The sequence below is a fragment of the Schistocerca cancellata genome, chromosome 5 (assembly GCF_023864275.1).
Source record: "Schistocerca cancellata isolate TAMUIC-IGC-003103 chromosome 5, iqSchCanc2.1, whole genome shotgun sequence".
NCBI lineage: Eukaryota > Metazoa > Arthropoda > Insecta > Orthoptera > Acrididae > Schistocerca > Schistocerca cancellata.
The window spans coordinates 10,331,877-10,349,428 of NC_064630.1; positions in this window are offsets into that span (position 1 = coordinate 10,331,877).

A 17,552-nucleotide genomic window follows, 5' to 3' on the forward strand; every position below is an offset into this window, starting at 1 on the left:
GTGGGGATGTGAGGGGCGTCGAGCACGATCCACGTGTCCTTCGATCGGTCCACTGCTGTGACCCCCCGAGGGACTGCCTGCACTGTGGTTGACCCCTCACCCATGGTCGAGTGGCAGATCATTCCAAATTCTGGCAAGCAGCGAAAAACTTTCCGAGACGCCGATCGTAGACCCTCCCTAGTTTGTTTGACGAACCGGTTTCGGGCGTTATCTGTGGCTGACGAAGTCTCTGAGCCGGTTGCAGTCATCTACCCTGCTGCGGAGGAAGCTTCTCAGTCCGTAAGGTCTGACATACACAGAGGGTGGGTTTGCTTATAGCTGAGAGCTCCAACGTTATCTTCGTTATGGGGCCCCTTAGCAAAATGGCTGCCAAGGAGGGGAAGAAAGCCAGTGTGCACTCCGTGTCCATACAGGGGAGTCGCTCTGGATGTCTAAAGGGTGCTTCCGGATGCCATGAAGAGTACGGAGTGCAGCCAACTGCAGGTGGTGGCCCATGTTGGTACCAATGACGTGTGTCGCTTTAGATCAGAGGAGAATCTCTCTGGTGTCGGGCAGCTAGCGGAAATGGTAAAGCCGGCCGCGGTGGTCTAGCGGTTCTAGGCGCGCAGTCCGGAACAGCGCGACTGCTACGGTCGCAGGTTCGAATCCTGCCTCGGGCATGGATGTGTGTGATGTCCTTAGGTTAGTTAGGTTTAAGTAGTTCTAAGTTCTAGGGGACTGATGACCACAGATGTTAAGTCTCATAGTGCTCAGAGCCATTTGAACCATTTTGAAGTGGTAAAGACTGCCAGTCTTGCTTGCGAGATTAAGGCAGAGCTGTGGTCCTTTGGTGCAGAGCCGAGTTGAGGGTCGGAATCAGAGGCTCAGGCGGTTCTGTGACCGTGTAGGCTGCAGATTCCTTGACTTGCGCCATCGGGTGGTGGGTTTGCGGGTTCCGCTTTGTAGGTCAGGAGGTCATTACACACGAGAAGCGGCTACACCGGTAGTGGGGCCTGTGTGGAAGGGACTGAGCGGTTTTTTAGGTTAGAGGGTCTCAGGGAACCACAGAAAGGGTGTCCGTCTAGAAGGGGCAGGTAAAATGCAGTAAGGTAGTTGTAGAAACGATCGGTATTGTAGTTGTAATTGTCGTAGCTGTGTTGGGAAAGAACCAGAGCACCAAGCCCTAATAGAAAGCACTGAAGCTCAAATAGTTATAGGTACGGAAAGCTGCCTAAGGCCGGAACTACTTAAACCTAACTAACCTAAGGACATCACACACATCCATGTCCGAGGCAGGATTCGAACCTGCGACCGTAGTAGGAGCGCGGTTCCGGACTGAAGCGCCTAGAACCGCTCGGCCACAGCGTCCGGCTATGGTCCGAAATGGTGAATCAATTCTGACTCAATTCTGACTATAAATGAACTGTTGCTAGCTCATTTACTGTGAGCGAAATCAGCTAAAACTCTTGACTTTGAAATTAAATCACGTTACTATTATAGCATGTTGGCTGGCGTGGACAACCGTAAAGGCATTGACTCGCGCTCTTTATCAGTACAATGATTATCCGGAATAATTTTTGTCACGGGCAAAAGCAAAATTGCAACTACTTCATGAAATTACTTACTAGTTCTTTACACTACCAGTTACGTAACAATTGAACTGCCTTTCTCACTTTAATGCTAACTGCTATTACAATGTCTTGCAAACGGTGAACTCGTAGAAAAGGATAATTTTAATATTTAAGCTATCTGTTCTACAATGAGAGCTGGTTTTAAAAATGATTACGGAATTCACTTCTTTGATTTATTGTTACGTAAATTATTTCTCATACTAAATTTTATGGACATGAAAATTTGTTACCTATACTTCTCTGTCAAATTATTTGTCAATAATCAGCAATTAATTAGCCGATCCAGATAAAAACTAACTCTTTTTTTTATCATATTAACAGAATCTTCCGTCGGTTCTTGGCAGAACAACATTATAACAAAAAATGAAAAGTAGCAGTTTGCTTTTGTTCTACAATATTACTTTTATTGCTAACCGGTTTTCGGCTTACAAGGCCATCTTCAGACATTTACTGTCTGCATAAATGTCAGAATATGGTCTTTTGTTTATTTTCATTTAAACTACTACTCAAGTCGACAAACTTCACTCCTCTTATCTAAATAATAAACTGGTCGGGTCTTACGTCATAGCAGTGCGGTCTGTACGGCGAGGCCCATTGCACCACGACAATGTACGGCCACAGGCTCATCACCACACTTCACTCTGGGTCCTTAGCGCTCTTCTTAAGCACTGATTAACCTTAATGCTTTGCGTTGTGCCCAATTTCTTCTCCACTTCGTGCCGGACCATACCGTACGTTGGATCTTGCAGTGAAACAAGTGTCACGTCCTCTCGCAGCAGAATTCCTCCTTTGCGTCTGATCCGCTCGCTCGTTCGCTACTAAGCGACTCTGTCGTAACCACCTGACATTACACTGTACGACTCCGCCGTTGTTCTGCGCCCGGCGACATTACAACAAGAACATCTGTGGTTTACAAAACGATTGTCTCTGACTTGGCCAATGCGTCCACTACAGTTCTTTATATTCTCTTTCATTGGTTATTTTGCACACAGGGATGTATTAAAAAATACATACAGCACAGTAATATACACAGTATATTTGTACACTTCATTTAAATGTATATAGTGAATAAAGCAGGAAAACATTAATATGTGGGCACTGTGTTGCTGCGTTACAAGTCCTACACGTGATTTCGGAATCTCTGACTGACCATGACGTAATTCGGCTGGAATCGCGCCGTATCACTCGGCCTTTTCCAAGTATACCTCCTTCTCTTGCAATCCTTGAACAGAGTATTCGCTATTACCATCTGAAAATTATTGCAGGGCTCAATCTTTGTCCTCTCTCATTCCTACGGCCTGTTCACATTGTCCCCTAACCCTTCCTCCCACTCCTTCCTCTACAAACGCGTCCTAGTGCCCCACAGTTAACGGATTTTCAATTCCCTGTACATACTGAGTTCCCGCTTCAAAGTCCACAAGTACTTTCTCCGTCATCTCGGCTTCTGATTGCGACGTCAGTATGGATAGCTGAACTATTGTTGTCCTCGTTCGTTTGCTGTCAAATATGATGAAAACAACCCTATCACTGAACTGTTAACAGTAGCTCACTCTCTGCCCTCCCTTCCTTTTCGTAGTGGATACTACTCCCCACTTTCAGGTGCTGTTAATACTGCCATATATTGAGCAGACCAGGAATCCTTATCTTCTTTCCATATCACTTCTGATCCCTACTATATCTAGATTGAGCTACTCTATTTTCAGGTTATTTAGCTCTCCTAGCACATTCAAACATCTGACATTCCACGTTCCGACTTGTAGAATATTATCCCTTCGTTGATTATACCATCCTTTTCTCATACTCCCTGATATTTATTTATTTAATCTGCTAAGTTTACGACCATCAGGCCGTCTCTTAATTCTAACCAGGTATTCTGTATATTTTACATCGCATATATTGCGATGTATTACGGATGTTATATTATATCCTTACATATTATAAAAGCATTATATATATATATATATTCCACATCCACTCCGAAACCACTGGACCGATTAGAACCAAACTTGGACGCGTGTAACTTACTGCCTGGAAAGAATCGCTGTGGAGATAGTAACCACCTACCTATCAAACGGGTGTGGGTAGAAGAGAGATACCTAAGTGTCGACACCCATAATTTAATCATCCAGCATTTGGGCATCAGAGCATTTAGTGACTTGCAACCAACTTTACACTCAATTTCAAACCTTGATGAAACTTTTTCTCTCTAACAATGATGAAAGGAGAAAAGTCTATTGGTTACTACATTTTCCCTGTTCGTGCAATAGAACTGCCGCATCAAGCATGAAGTTTTAATTTATTACTTCTTTTATGCGGTACTACACTCGCGACATATCTGGCGGACAGTATTCACGAATGCCATTAAATGTACTAACAAAATTATGTCATTTTTACAACAATAGTTGTGGAGGTATGACGTCATAAAGACTAAGATGCGTGAAAATAAAACTCCAGGGCGAAATTCGATAGACATAGGGGCGAAATATGTGTAGAAGTACGTCTAAAATATGTAAAATGCATGTGAAATACATTTGAGCGACGGGTAAAATGTCCGTCCTAAACCCCTGGAACGACGTCCATCACATTTGGTACACATATTACTTACGATCTGGAAAGAAACACTGTGGTGTAAGAACCACCAACCTGACACTGAGGTGAGCGTGATGAGGTGAAAGAAGGGGCAGGAGGAGATGGACAGTCAGAGAGGCAGGAGGTTGTAGAGTAATAAAAGATTGGAATAAATACCTACCCATGCAATGCTGGTAGTCAGCTTAAAAATTAAAAATTATGAGGGTAAAGATTGAAAAAAGCACACACACAGTTTCTGTTCCTTCACGATAAGCACACCAATAATTATAAATCACCATCCAACGAACGTGGTGAGTACACGAAAAGCTAAGTAACAGCTCAGTACACACCAAATAACTGGTTTCCACAACACTACCACAACCCCAAGTATATGTTGCAGACATACCAAGTTCACCTTTTAGCATTTTGTTTACTAACAGCCGCTCACATGGTTGCAGGTGACATGATGGTCACTAAGTAAAAAACGGCAACAGAAAAAGAGCGCACAGAAAATATGTCGCAAACAGCGCCAATAATTGCTTAAACATGATGTAATATATAATAATTAAGGTATTATGAATTTACCCCTAGAAAACTATATTTCAGGAGACGAATAGTAGAAATGTAATAATGTGCTACTGTGTTTTTTTACCCATGCTATTTTCTGCATGTCTTAGATTACGAAACCCCCACTGACGATGGTGATATTTGTCGCCGAAACTAGTTTGGGAAAATAAAGAAATAAACGAATAACAAGGTGTTTTGCATCTAGGCGGACACAGTTTCTGATATTACTGTTTTTCGAAATACACGTTGCATCGTCAGCTCTGGAATCTTTACCCTCATATCTGGTGAAATGTGGCGAACTACAAACGCGCAAGCCGTGTCCACGATTTTAAAATTTACAAATCCGACTGCTGTCCATGAACGGGCACGGTACGAGTAGCGAATGCGATAGACGGCTGGAACTAACCATCAATGCTCGACCGTGTTGCATCTTTGGCAATGCTGTACATGACCACGTCACTGATTCGTATTCCAATGCGTTGCGACCAGGTCAGTTTCGCCACTTGTCCTTTGGCGGCTCCTCATCGCGCAACTGCCCCAGTATCTCGCAACAGTGGTACCTGTCATCTCATCATAACCGGAACCAGTGTCCCACTTGTCTAGAAACCTAGCTGTAGCCGTTCACAAAACTAAAACATCAGCAGGCTCCTCCGCTTCTGCTGCTGTCCTACTACAGAACAAGCTGCCCTGAACTCCGCACACAGTTCAATGCCGCGCTGATTTTATGAAGAAGCTGAAACCCTTCCTTCAGCATCACGATGTTTCCCCAACAATTAACGTGTATGACAAATGAAGCCCCGTTCAAATAGTCTGCCGTTTTCTTACCGTTAGGCTTATTTTTCTTTTTTTTCTCCATGAGTCACATCACCTTCTTTTCCTCTGAATTAAGTGTGTGTTATCATGTTCCTCTTTCTCTTTCACCGCGTTTCCTCAAGACAACTGCTGCAACTATATTTCAAGAGACGAATAGTAGAAATGTAATAATGTGCTGCTGTGTTTGTATAACCATGCAATTTTCTACATGTTTTATATTAAAAAAAACACTGATGATGGTGATTTTGTCGCCGAAACTAATTTGGGAAATAAAGAAATAAACTAATAACAAGTTGTTTTGCATCAAGGCGGACTCAGTTTCTGATATTACTGTTTTTCTATGCAAACACGGACCAAATGGAAGAGTTCCAAGATAAAATCATTGTGTATTTCGAAAACGATCTTGCATGTTGTATGAATAACCCACAACCAATAAAGTTCGTACTGAAAATGGCTGTCATCTTTCCATGACAAAATACATGGCGTCTGTGTGATTTCCGATAGAACTTCGTTAACAACGAAGAACAAAGCGAAAACTTGTGCACGTATCCATGCGCTTTGCTGTGTCTACTGTTTGCTGAGTTACTGATATTCGAACTTCCTTCGATGGAAACTGGCGCTTATATGCGAACGGTAAAGCCCATTTCCGTCATCGATTTTCAAGATCTTTTTATCCCAAAAAATGTTGCGGCTCCTACGCGAATTATTTATCGGGAAAATAGTGAGGCACTATAATGTATTAATGTAAGGAGAATATATGCTGAATGATGAATGTATGAATGCAGCTTGCCGCTAACTTTGTGTAATGTTTTGTCTGTATAGACGTGTATCTGTTGCCTTTAAGATCCCTTCACTTTCACACATAAATCTATACAGTAAAGTAAGGGCCTCCCGTTTTGTCTTTAGGTTGATCCGTGATAAGACAGGCGAAAAGTTAGACTAATGGAGGATTATGAGTATTTTCTCTAATTTCATTCGCTCTCTCTCTCTCCTTTGTCTATGTACAGTTTTAAATATAATATTTCATTACGTGAAATCAGCCCAATAGAATCTCTGGTGGAGCCCTTCGTCTTAGTATTCAGCGGCTGGCTTGCTGTAAAAGATCTTTACATTTATTATTATTGTTAAGTCCAACCCCTCGTCCAAGTCGTGGGAGATGGGCAACGGCACAAAGTAGGGGACTGCCTATAGGGGCGATGTACAGCGGGGACTTCGTGTGCCCCAGGACCGCTACGGTAGCTGAGAAGGCTCTATGGGAACCCTGAAACGTGACGGCTAACGGGGCTCTGGTGAAGCTGCGATAGGCCTAGCAAGCCAGTAGTGGATAAATCAACTGCTTTTAAAAAGGGAACATGCCTCGGATCACGGAACGGATCTAAAGGAAACCGACCAAGCAATGGAAAAGGATTACGAGATGGTTTACGACTGGGCACCTTAAACGTAAGGACTCTAACTGGGAAGTTAGAAGAAATTGTAGAAATGATGGAAAGGAGGAAATTGGACATCTTGGGACTTGCTGAGACTAGGTGGAGAGGAGTTGGTGAAAAACCACTAAGTAAAGGATGTAAACTGTACTGGATAGGGAATGAGAGGGGAAGAAATGGAGTGGCAATAGTGGTCAGAGAGGGTCTGCAGGAGGAGGTGGAAGGTATCAATGATCGAATGATAAAAGCCAGAGTACGAGTGAAAGGAAAAAGCATTGAAATCATCCAAGCATATGCCCCACAGGTGGGGTGTACAAAAAAGGAGAAGGAGGAATTTGAAGATGACATGCAAAAGCAGCTAAATGGAGGTAATCAGATTATAATAGGGGACCTCAATGCACATGTTGGCACAGACAGGAAAGGATTCGAGGAGATAATGGGACCAGAGGGCTGGGGGAACCGAAATAGAGAAGGAAAATTGTTGCTAGAATTCTGCAAGAGGAATGGGCTGACGATCGCAAATTCCTGGTACAAGAAGAGAAGTAGTCACAAAATAACTTGGTACAGTGGGGACTGGTCCCAAACTTCAGTAGTAGACTATGTACTAGTGGATAGGCAGATGATGAGCAGCCTCACAGATGTTAAGGTCGTTCCATCTGAGGCCTTAGACAGTGACCATCGGCTGTTGGTAGCCACCCTGAGAGAGAAAAAAGATAGGAGGGCAACAGATATACAGGAGAAAAGGTTGAAGACATGGATGCTGAAAGAGGATGAACGGAGGACCCAGTACCAGACACTGATCAGGAAGAAGCTGCCAAAGGAAGATCAGAGAACAGTGGAAGAAGAATGGGGAGATTTTAAGAAGGCCCTAGTTGAGGCAGCTGAGATTGTGTGCGGAAGAACTAGCACAAAGAGGAGAAGTAAGGAAACCCCATGGTGGAACAACATATGTAAAGAGGCAGTACTTCGAAAGAACAAAGCCTTCAGAGAATGGTTCCAGACCCGAACAGAGGAAGCTAGGGTAAAATATAAGGAAAGCAAGAAAGCGGCACAGACCATAGTAAGGGCGGAGAAGAAGAAGTGGATGGAAAAATGGACAAGAATGTTGGAAGAGGACAGTGAAGGGAACAAAAAAGTACTTTACACCATGGTAAGAAATAAGAGGAAGGACAGAAGCGAGTGCCTGAGGATCATGGATAATAATGGAAGAGTTGTGGAGGAAATGCATGAGCTCAAAAAGATTTGGAAGGAGTACTTTGAAGATCTGTTGAATGCCGCCAAGCGGGTAACTAACAGCGATGGAGAGCCTAAGGCAGCAGACGATGATAATAGTGGGGAAATTGATGATCTAACTTGGAATGAAGTGGAAGAAGCCATAAAGAGGATGAAAGGGGGCAAGGCACCAGGTTGGGACGAAGTAACAGTGGATATGATACGAGCAGCAGGAGAAGTAGGAACCCAGTGGCTATACAGAGTGCTGAGGGTGGTGTGGAAGGAGAACAGAATTCCTGAGGATTGGAAGAAAGGAATTATAGTCCCGATCTTCAAGAAAGGGGATAAAAGGAGATGTGAGAACTACAGAGGAATCACCCTGCTATGCCACTGTGGAAAAATCTATGAAAAGATCCTGGAGAAGAGAATAAGAAGCAGTATTGAAAGTAGACTGCAAGAGGAGCAGTATGGTTTCAGACCGGGAAGATCAACAACGCACCTCATATTTGCGGTAAGGCAACTGCAGGAAAGGCACTATGAGTACGGGAAGGACTTAATCATGGCCTTTTTAGATATTGAGAAGGTGTATGACAGTATCTGTAGGGACAAGCTCTGGGATGTGCTGAACGCAAAAGGGATAGATGAAGAGATAACACGAAAAGTCAGAAAAATGTATGAGGGAAGTGAGAGTTGTGTGAAAGTGGGGAGGGAATGTACTGCATGGTTCAAGCTGGAAAATGGGCTGCGACAGGGAAGTGCACTTTCGCCTTTATTGTTTATTATTGTTATGGATGAAATCCTACAGCAAGTGTCAGATGCAATTGGAGATCATAAAATGAAAGCAGTGCTTTTTGCCGATGACCTGATGTTATGGGGAAATTGCGAGAAGGAGGTGCAAGAGCAGTTAGATGCATGGGAGGCAACGGCAGCACAATATGGAATGCATTTCTCTGCAAAGAAAAGTAAAATAATTGTCACAACAAGGAAGACGAATAGGCCAAATGTGGATATAACTTGTGGAGGGGAAAAACTACAAGTGGTAGAGAACTTCAAGTACCTGGGAAGCGTGATTGAAAGTAAGGGGGGAAACGCAATGGAAATAAATGAAAGGTGCAGAAAAGCAGGGCAGTTCTACAAATGCATTAGGGGGCTTATTTGGAGCAAGGAGGTGCCACAGAAATCCAAGGGAATTATATACCGAACCTACTTTGTCCCCATATTGGCATACGGAAGTGAGACATGGGTAATGCACAAAAGCGACAAAAGTAGAATACAGGCTAGCGAAATGAAGTTCCAGAGGAGCAGGTTGGGTGTAACAAGACGAGACAGATTGCGAAATGAGTATGTGAGGGAAAGACTAAAGGAGGAACCAGTACAGGACAGGATAGAAAAATCAAGACTGCAGTGGTATGGACACATGAAGAGAATGGATGAGGGAAGAATTCCTAAGAGGATGTTTGATCTGCAACTGGAGGGGAAGAGGCCCAGAGGAAGACCAAGAGATAGATGGGTGAAGGGAGTGAGGGAATGTGTGACGAGAAGAGGAGAGAACTGGACGAAGGTGGAAGAGGGGGAATGGTGGAAAGACAGAACACGATGGAGAGGCTTGTGTTCCCGACAGACCCAGCCAGTGGCTGGAAACTGTCCAAGACGATGATGATGATTATTGTTAAGCACTGCATTCAGTTGGGAAAATCGATCATTTGAACAATTCGTTCCTTTTACGACAGATTTCGAATTCCAGATGTGTACGAAGCCTTTTTCGACGATTTAACAAAGACTCGGTGATTGCAGGCTCTCTTCGACACAGCTGAAACTTCCCCACTAATTACAGGGCCAACGCGATCATCAATGATTCAGACAAAGAACTCATTCGTTCATTCACTCCAGAATAAAGGGGTCACAAACCTTATTTATGAAGGAAATTGTATATTCAATCCATCTCCACTACATGTCCAGATTTCTTTTGGTTCCAAGTCTTAATTATTTTCCGTTACAATTTCTTTCTCTTCAAATAACCCGCTAGTGGCACAAATGTTAAAAGCTCGCTTTAGCGAGAAGAAAAGCACATATGTCTCTTTTAGAAACCCGTCAATCTTTCAACAGATACTTCCGAAGCTGTCCTAGTTACCAGTCCAACAACCATGGAGAATACATATATGTATCTCTGTTATTCCAAAGAATAAACGTACGAGAAAATACTTTGGCGTCGACGAGCTGTCGCCGCATATGTTACTAGAAAATCAGATCAGATACTTTTCCAAAGTAAATAAATGTGGATGGTTTGATTGACAATGATTAATTGTTGCGTGGTAGAGGGTAATTTTCCGTGCGGAGATTACAGCACGACTGGTTTTAGTAATACTGTAGCGTTGCACGTATGACGAAACACTTGCCTGCTCTCTGCGGCAGGGCGGCGTTGCATTATTCCCCCCTCTGCTGTGTCTCTCTCCATTCGTCCCCACCAAGCCGCACGCGGACAACCCTCGTATATTATGCCCCCGGTTGGAGAGCACGCGCTAGCAGGACGCTGACGACAGATCAACACATCAACTGGGGCGGCTACTTAAGCCGCGTGAAATGAGAGCCTTCTATTATTGATGACAATGGCGGTGCTGCAGCGGCACGCGCGTCCCCTCTGACTAGCGCGGGGGGGGGGGGGGGGGGGGGGGGGGAGGACAGCGTGTAATACGGCGAGGGACCGCAACGCGATCAGCTGCGCCGTGCTCGCCGCAGAGGCACCGCGCAGGGGCAGAGCAGAATTAATCTCACTTATTAATGGGCACCAATATTTAGATTTTTCCGTTTCGAGGTATGCGTTAATAAAACATTAAAATTTTATTTGCATTACAGCTCTTCAATGCTCTCAACTATGGATGTCAGAAGAATGCTTTAAAAGAAGAATGAGATATTTATGACCTTAGTGGCATGACAGCACTGCAGGTGACTCATTCATCTCGATGTGCGATTGCTGCTGCCAGTGAATAGTTTTTAGTATAAGACAGATCACTGATGGAAAACATTCATTTGCCGGCCGCTGTGCCCGAGCTGTTCTAGGCGCTTCAGTCTGGAACCGTGCTTCTGCCACTGTCTCAGGTTCGAATCCTGCCTCGGACATGGATGTGTGTGATGTCCTTAGGTTAGTTAGGTTTAAGCAGTTATAAGTCTAGGGGCCTGATGACATCAGATGTTAAGTCCTATAGTGCTTAGACCCATTTGAACCATTTGAACATTCCTTTGCTTGCGTGAGGAATCATTCTTATAAAATGATCGGTTTACAGCGTCTTTCATGGACTACAACGAACTCTTTTATACCAACGAATGAGATTGACATATCCAGGGTGTTACAGTTTCCCCTACCGGTGGGATTAATGCAATCTGCAGAGCCTTGAAATATGCATGATTTTAATATTCTCTTGGTCGATACGCGCAAACCGTTAGACCGAGCGAGGTGGCGCAGTGGTTAGCACACTGGACTCGCGTTCGGGAGGACGGCGGTTGAAACACGCGTCCGGCCATCCTGATTTAGGTTTTCCGCAATTTCCCTAAATCGCTTCAGGCAAATGTCGGGATGTTCCCTTTGAAAGGGCACGGCCGACTCCCTCTCCCACCGTTCCCTAATCCGATGCCACCGATGACCTCGCTGTTTGGTCCCCTCCTCCAAATCAACTAACCAAAAAACTATTAGTCCTACAGAGAAAATAAATATGACCTTGTTGTAAGAAATTTAATATAGATGCACCGGTACGCCTTCGCTGGAGGCCGCGGTATTTGAATTACACTATTGGCCATTAAAATTGCTACACCACGATATGACGTGCTACAGGCACTAAATTTAACAGACAGGAATGAGATGCGGTGGTATGCAAATGATTAGCTTTTCAGAGTATTCACACCAGGTTGGCGCCGGTGGTGACACCTACATCCTGCTGACATGAGGAAAGTTTCCATCCGATTTCTCATACACAAACAGCAGTTGACCGGCGTGGCCTAGTGAATCTTTCTTGTGATGCCTCGTATAAGGAGGAGAAATGCGTACCGTCACGTTTCCGACTTTGATAAAGGTCGGATTGTAGCCTATCGCGATTGCGGTTTATCATATCGCGACATTGCTGCTCGCGTTGGTCCAATGACTGTTAGCAGAATACGGAATCGGTGGGTTCAGGAGCGTAATACGGAACGCCGTGCTGCATCCCAAAGGCCTCGTATCACTAGCAGTCGAGATGACAGGCATGTTATCCGCATGGCTGTAACGGATCGTGCAGCCACGTCTCGATCCCCGAGTCAACAGATGGGGACGTTTGCAAGACAACAACCATCTGCACAAACACTTCGACGACGTTTGCAGCAGCATGGACTATCAGCTAGGAGACCGTGGCTGTGGTTACCCTTGACGCTGCATCACAGACAGGAAAGCCTGCAATGGTGTACTCGACGACGAACCTGGGTGCACGAATGGCAAAAAGTCATTTTTTCGGATGAATCTAGGTTCTGTTTACAGCATCACGATGGTCGCATCTGTGTTTGGAGACATCGCGGTGAACGCACATTGGAAGCGTGTATTCGTCATCGCCATACTGGCCTATCACCTGGCGTGATGGTATGGGGTGCCATTGGTTACACGTCTCGGTCACCTCTTGTTCGCACTGACGGCACATTGAACAGTAGACGTTACATTTCAGATGTGTTAGTACCCGTGGCTCTACCCTTCATTCGATCACTGCGAAACCCTACTTTTCAGCAGGATAATGCACGACCGCATGTTGCAGGTCCTCGGCGGGCCTTTCTGGATACAGAAAATGTTCGAACGCTGCCCTGGCCAGCACATTCTCCAGATATCTCACCAATTGAAAACGTCTGCTGAATGGTGGCCGAGTAACTGGCTCATCACAATACGCCAGTCACTACTCTTGATGAACTATGGTATCGTGTTGAAGCTGCATGGGCAGCTGTACCTGTACACGCCATCCAGGTATTGTTTGACTCAATGCCCAGGCGTATCAAGGCCGTTATTACGGCCAGAGGTGGTTGTTCTGGGAACTGATTTCTCAGGATCTATGAACCCAAACTGTGTGGAAATGTAATCACATGTTAGTTCTAGTATAATGTATTTGTCCAATGAATACCCGTTTATCAACTGCAGTTCTTCTTGGTGTAGCAATTTTAATGGCCTTTAGTGTATTTAAGAAAAACGCACAAAAGTGTCTTGCAAATGGGTTTTTCTTGAATGATTCAAAAACCGTGGCCTCCAGTGGAAAAGTATCCCAGTACACACGTTAACTGCAATAAATTTCCTGCAAAGAGTTCCTTTTAATTTTTCTATAAGGTTAATAGTTTGCACGAATCGACCAAGAGAATATGAAAGTCACGGGCGTCGTATTTGAAGGTGATGGTGGGTTGCATAAAATCAGTAGGTAGTGGCAGCTAAAACGTTCTGTGTTGCAATAGGTGACGCATAGAAAGAGGCAGTAAGGAATCTGCAAGTAAATTCATGAATATCGTTCATCAGCGAATAAACCTCGGTGTTTCCATCAGATGTCTCTTCAATGAAATGTTCCTGCGATATCAGCTGTGTGGATGTGCTTTACTGTGGAAGGTTAGAGTATATTTTAACGAAAAGGACTCACATTCACGTAGCAACATAAAGAAAAAATTTTGGCTTCTCATATATCTGCGAACGAAGTGATATAACGTAACGGAAGCCCCTTCCTTTATCATTTTATTTCACTGTCATGCTTTCCATTGCAGACTTCGTATGCAAGTTAATAACCATTGCTTTATATGGTGAAATAAGCCCTTGTTAAGATTGGACTCTCCTGTAGTTTTTTCTGTAGTTTTATACCAGTTACCAGTTGTGAGAAAGTTATTAAAAATACACACACACACACAACACCCACCATACACACACACACACACACACACACACACACACACACACACACATATATATATATATATATATATATATATATATATTATACAAATTTGGCCGTTAAAAGACCGTGAAAACAGTTATTTCTTGCGCTTCTGGGAAGTCTTCTTTCTCTCAGTCCACACTTCTTTCATTCTTGCGCTGAAGGCGGCTTTTCTCTCTTCAGACCATTTAGTTCCACAAGTCTTCTTAATTTTCACACCGAAACCCGTGAATGAATTCAGTTTTTTTTCTAAAAAGGTTTCTGTTAAATATTGTTTTCTGATCTATGTCCATTTCTTTTAGATCTCTTTCTGTGTTGATAAACCATAAATTTTTATTTTTTAGATTTGCGATGTACAAAAATATTTGTTTTGTAAGCCTATTCGGGTTCATCCTCATGATGTGAGCATAAAAGGAGCATCTTCTTTTTCTAATTTCGTCTGTAATTTTGCTGCACTTCGTATACACTTCTTTGTTGCTTTTTAGTCTGTATACAGGCTTGCCTTGATCATCTGTTATTTTCCTGTGTCCAAGAATTGTCCTCACAATTCTTCTTTCACGATTTTCTATCTGTTCTGCATATGTAAAATTTGCCAGTGTTTCTGATGCATATAGTATCTGCGGTCTAATGACAGTCTGGTAGTGTCTGAGTTTAATGTTTTTGGATATACATTTTTTTTAATACATTTGTCTGCAGTAGTGAGTTGCTGTCTCTAGTTTTTGTATTCTAGCCCTGCAGGCTGGATGACCTTTTGCCACAGGCTGAATTAGTTCATCAAGATATTTAAAATGTTTAGATACCTGTATTTTCCCATATTTCGTAGTTATTTTCTTTGGTGGATTTTTGATATTTGTAATGATTTCTGTCTTTTCAAATGAAATTTGCAAGCCTGCTTTTTCAGCAGTTTCTTTAAGTAATTCTATTTGTTTTATTGTGTCTTTTTGTGTGTAAGCTAAACAGGCGAGATCGTCAGCGAAGGCAAAACAGTTGGTTTCAATGGCTTTGTAGCACTTCCCCCCAATTTGGACTTTCTCAACTCCATGTTTTTGCGTGAGTTTTCTCCATTCTGCTATGACTTTATCAAGAACACAGTTGAAGAGTACCGGGGACAGCGCATCTCCTTGTCTGACGTCGGTTTTGACCTCGAAATGCCGTGAAATTTCTCCTTGGAATTTTACTTTTGATGTTGTATTTGTTAATGTTTCTTTGATTATGGTGATTGTTGTTTCATCTATTTCATATTCTCGAAGTGTTTTGATGAGTGTGTCCCTATCGATTGAGTCATAAGCTTTTTTGAAATCAATGAATGTTATGAAATATTTCTTGCTCCTTGTAGATAAATAGTTCATTGTTGTTTTGAGGTTAAAAATTTGTTCGGCACAGGATCTTCCTGGTCTGAAGCCAGCTTGGTATTCTCCAAGTTTTCCCTCTATAATTGGTGATACACGATTGAGCAGGGCTTTTGATAGAATTTTGTATGGGACTGGGAGAAGCGATATACCACGATAGTTGTTAACATCCCTTTTGTCACCTTTTTTAAACAAAGGGTGAATTAGGGCAGTTTTCCAGTGACTTGGGATTTTCTTGGTTTCCCATACTTGTTCAAGTTCTTTGTGTAGCGCTTCTACTGATGTTTCTCCCCCAAGCTTGAGCATTTCTACTGTAATTGTGTCTTCTCCACATGCTTTCCTGTTTTTGAGATTTTTGATTATGTTTGTGATTTCCTCTCGTGTCGGAGGTGTTGAATGTGTTGGTAATGTTTCTGGTTACGTAAAACGGAGAGTCTGGATGGGTGTTTGGCAGTTTAGGAGTGTCTCAAAATATTCAGCCAGGATTTCACAGTTTTCAGTATTGTTGGTGGCGAGAGTCTTATTATTTCTCATAAGGTTTAGGCAAGGGGACTGGTATCCTCGGAGTTTCTGGTTGAATGTTTTGTACCAAGCTGCCGTGTTGCATTTCTTGAAATTCTCTTCGATTGAGTCCAGTTGTTGTTTTTAATATTGTCTCTTGGTGTTGCGAATAGTTTTCGAGGCATTCTTTCTGGCTTGCTTAAATTCATCAAAGTTGTTTTCAGTTTTATGTGAGTTCCACTTTTTCCAGGCTTTAAGTCTTTCATGCAGAACTTCATTACAGTTGCTGTCCCACCATGGGTGTCTCGGTTTGCTCTTTTTTGGAAAGGTTGTTTCTGTTGCCTCAATCAAGTTGTTCTGAAATTCTTGGAGGTTTTGTGAAGGGGAGAATGTCTTTAGTTTTTTCTGAAAATCCTTGAGGTTAGAGTTGGGCTTAAGGTTGTAATTTCTCTGGGTTGTAAGATCAAAATTTATTTTATTTCGGTTTTTATATTCACCGTTTCTGCTTTTCTGTTTGTTTTGTGGGATCAGTTTAGTTTTTATTTTCGTGAGATAGTGGTCGGAGTCGAGGTTTAGAGATTTTCGGACACGTGTGTTCAATATTTCTTTTTCACATTTGGAGGAGATGAGAACGTGATCTATTTGAAATTCTCCGATACTCTTTATCGGAGATACCCAGGTTTTTTGTTTTCTGGGAAGATGTTTAAAACGAGTTGACATTAGCTTGAGTTTAAACTGCTTACAGAGCATAATTAACCTTTCTCCATTTTTGTTGGTTCGTTTGTGTGCGGGAAAGTTGCCGACAATATCGCGGAATTTCTTTTCTTTTGCAATCTGAGCGTTAAAATCTCCTAGAAGTATTTTTGCATTGTTTTCTGGGATTTCTGATATATGATCCTTAAGGTTTTCCCAGAATTCATCTGTTTCTTCCCTATTTTTAGCATTATTTTTGTCATTTGTGGGAGCGTGAACATTGATTAATGTGTATTTTTTATTCGCACATCGAAAAGTTAGGAAAGATGTTCTCGATGATGTTGACCAAAAATGTTCGACAGAGTTCAGAATTTTTGTGTTTATAGCAAAAGCTGTGCCAAGCTGAGGGCATTTCTTCATTACAATTTTTCCAGGTTTTCCTTTAAATATTCTGAATTTGTTTGATTCAAATGTGTTTTCATAAGTGAAGCGAGTTTCTTGTAGCGCCACAATTTGTATATCTTCCGTGTGTAACTGGTCTGTAAGGTGCTTAAGTTTTCCCACTTTGAGAAGGGAGCTTATGTTGAGAGTTGCTATGTTGAAGATTTTTCTGGGTTTAATCTTGTTGGATTTGCATGGTGTTGCTGACTCCCCAGAATCCATGGGTCTGCTTGCGTCGTTGCCGACGGTGGATTGGCCACCTGGGGTAGTTTCGTTATTGAAAGACATTTCCATCATGCGTTAAGATTGTAACTGTTGAAATTCTTCAAAGCTGGGGAGATTACTTGCGTAACCTACCAGGAATACGACTAATGTTGTTAGCGTTAGAAGGTTTTCTTGAAACAGCCGCCTCTAACATGAGGAACAGACGCTGCCCACAAGCCGCCCAATCTGGGTACA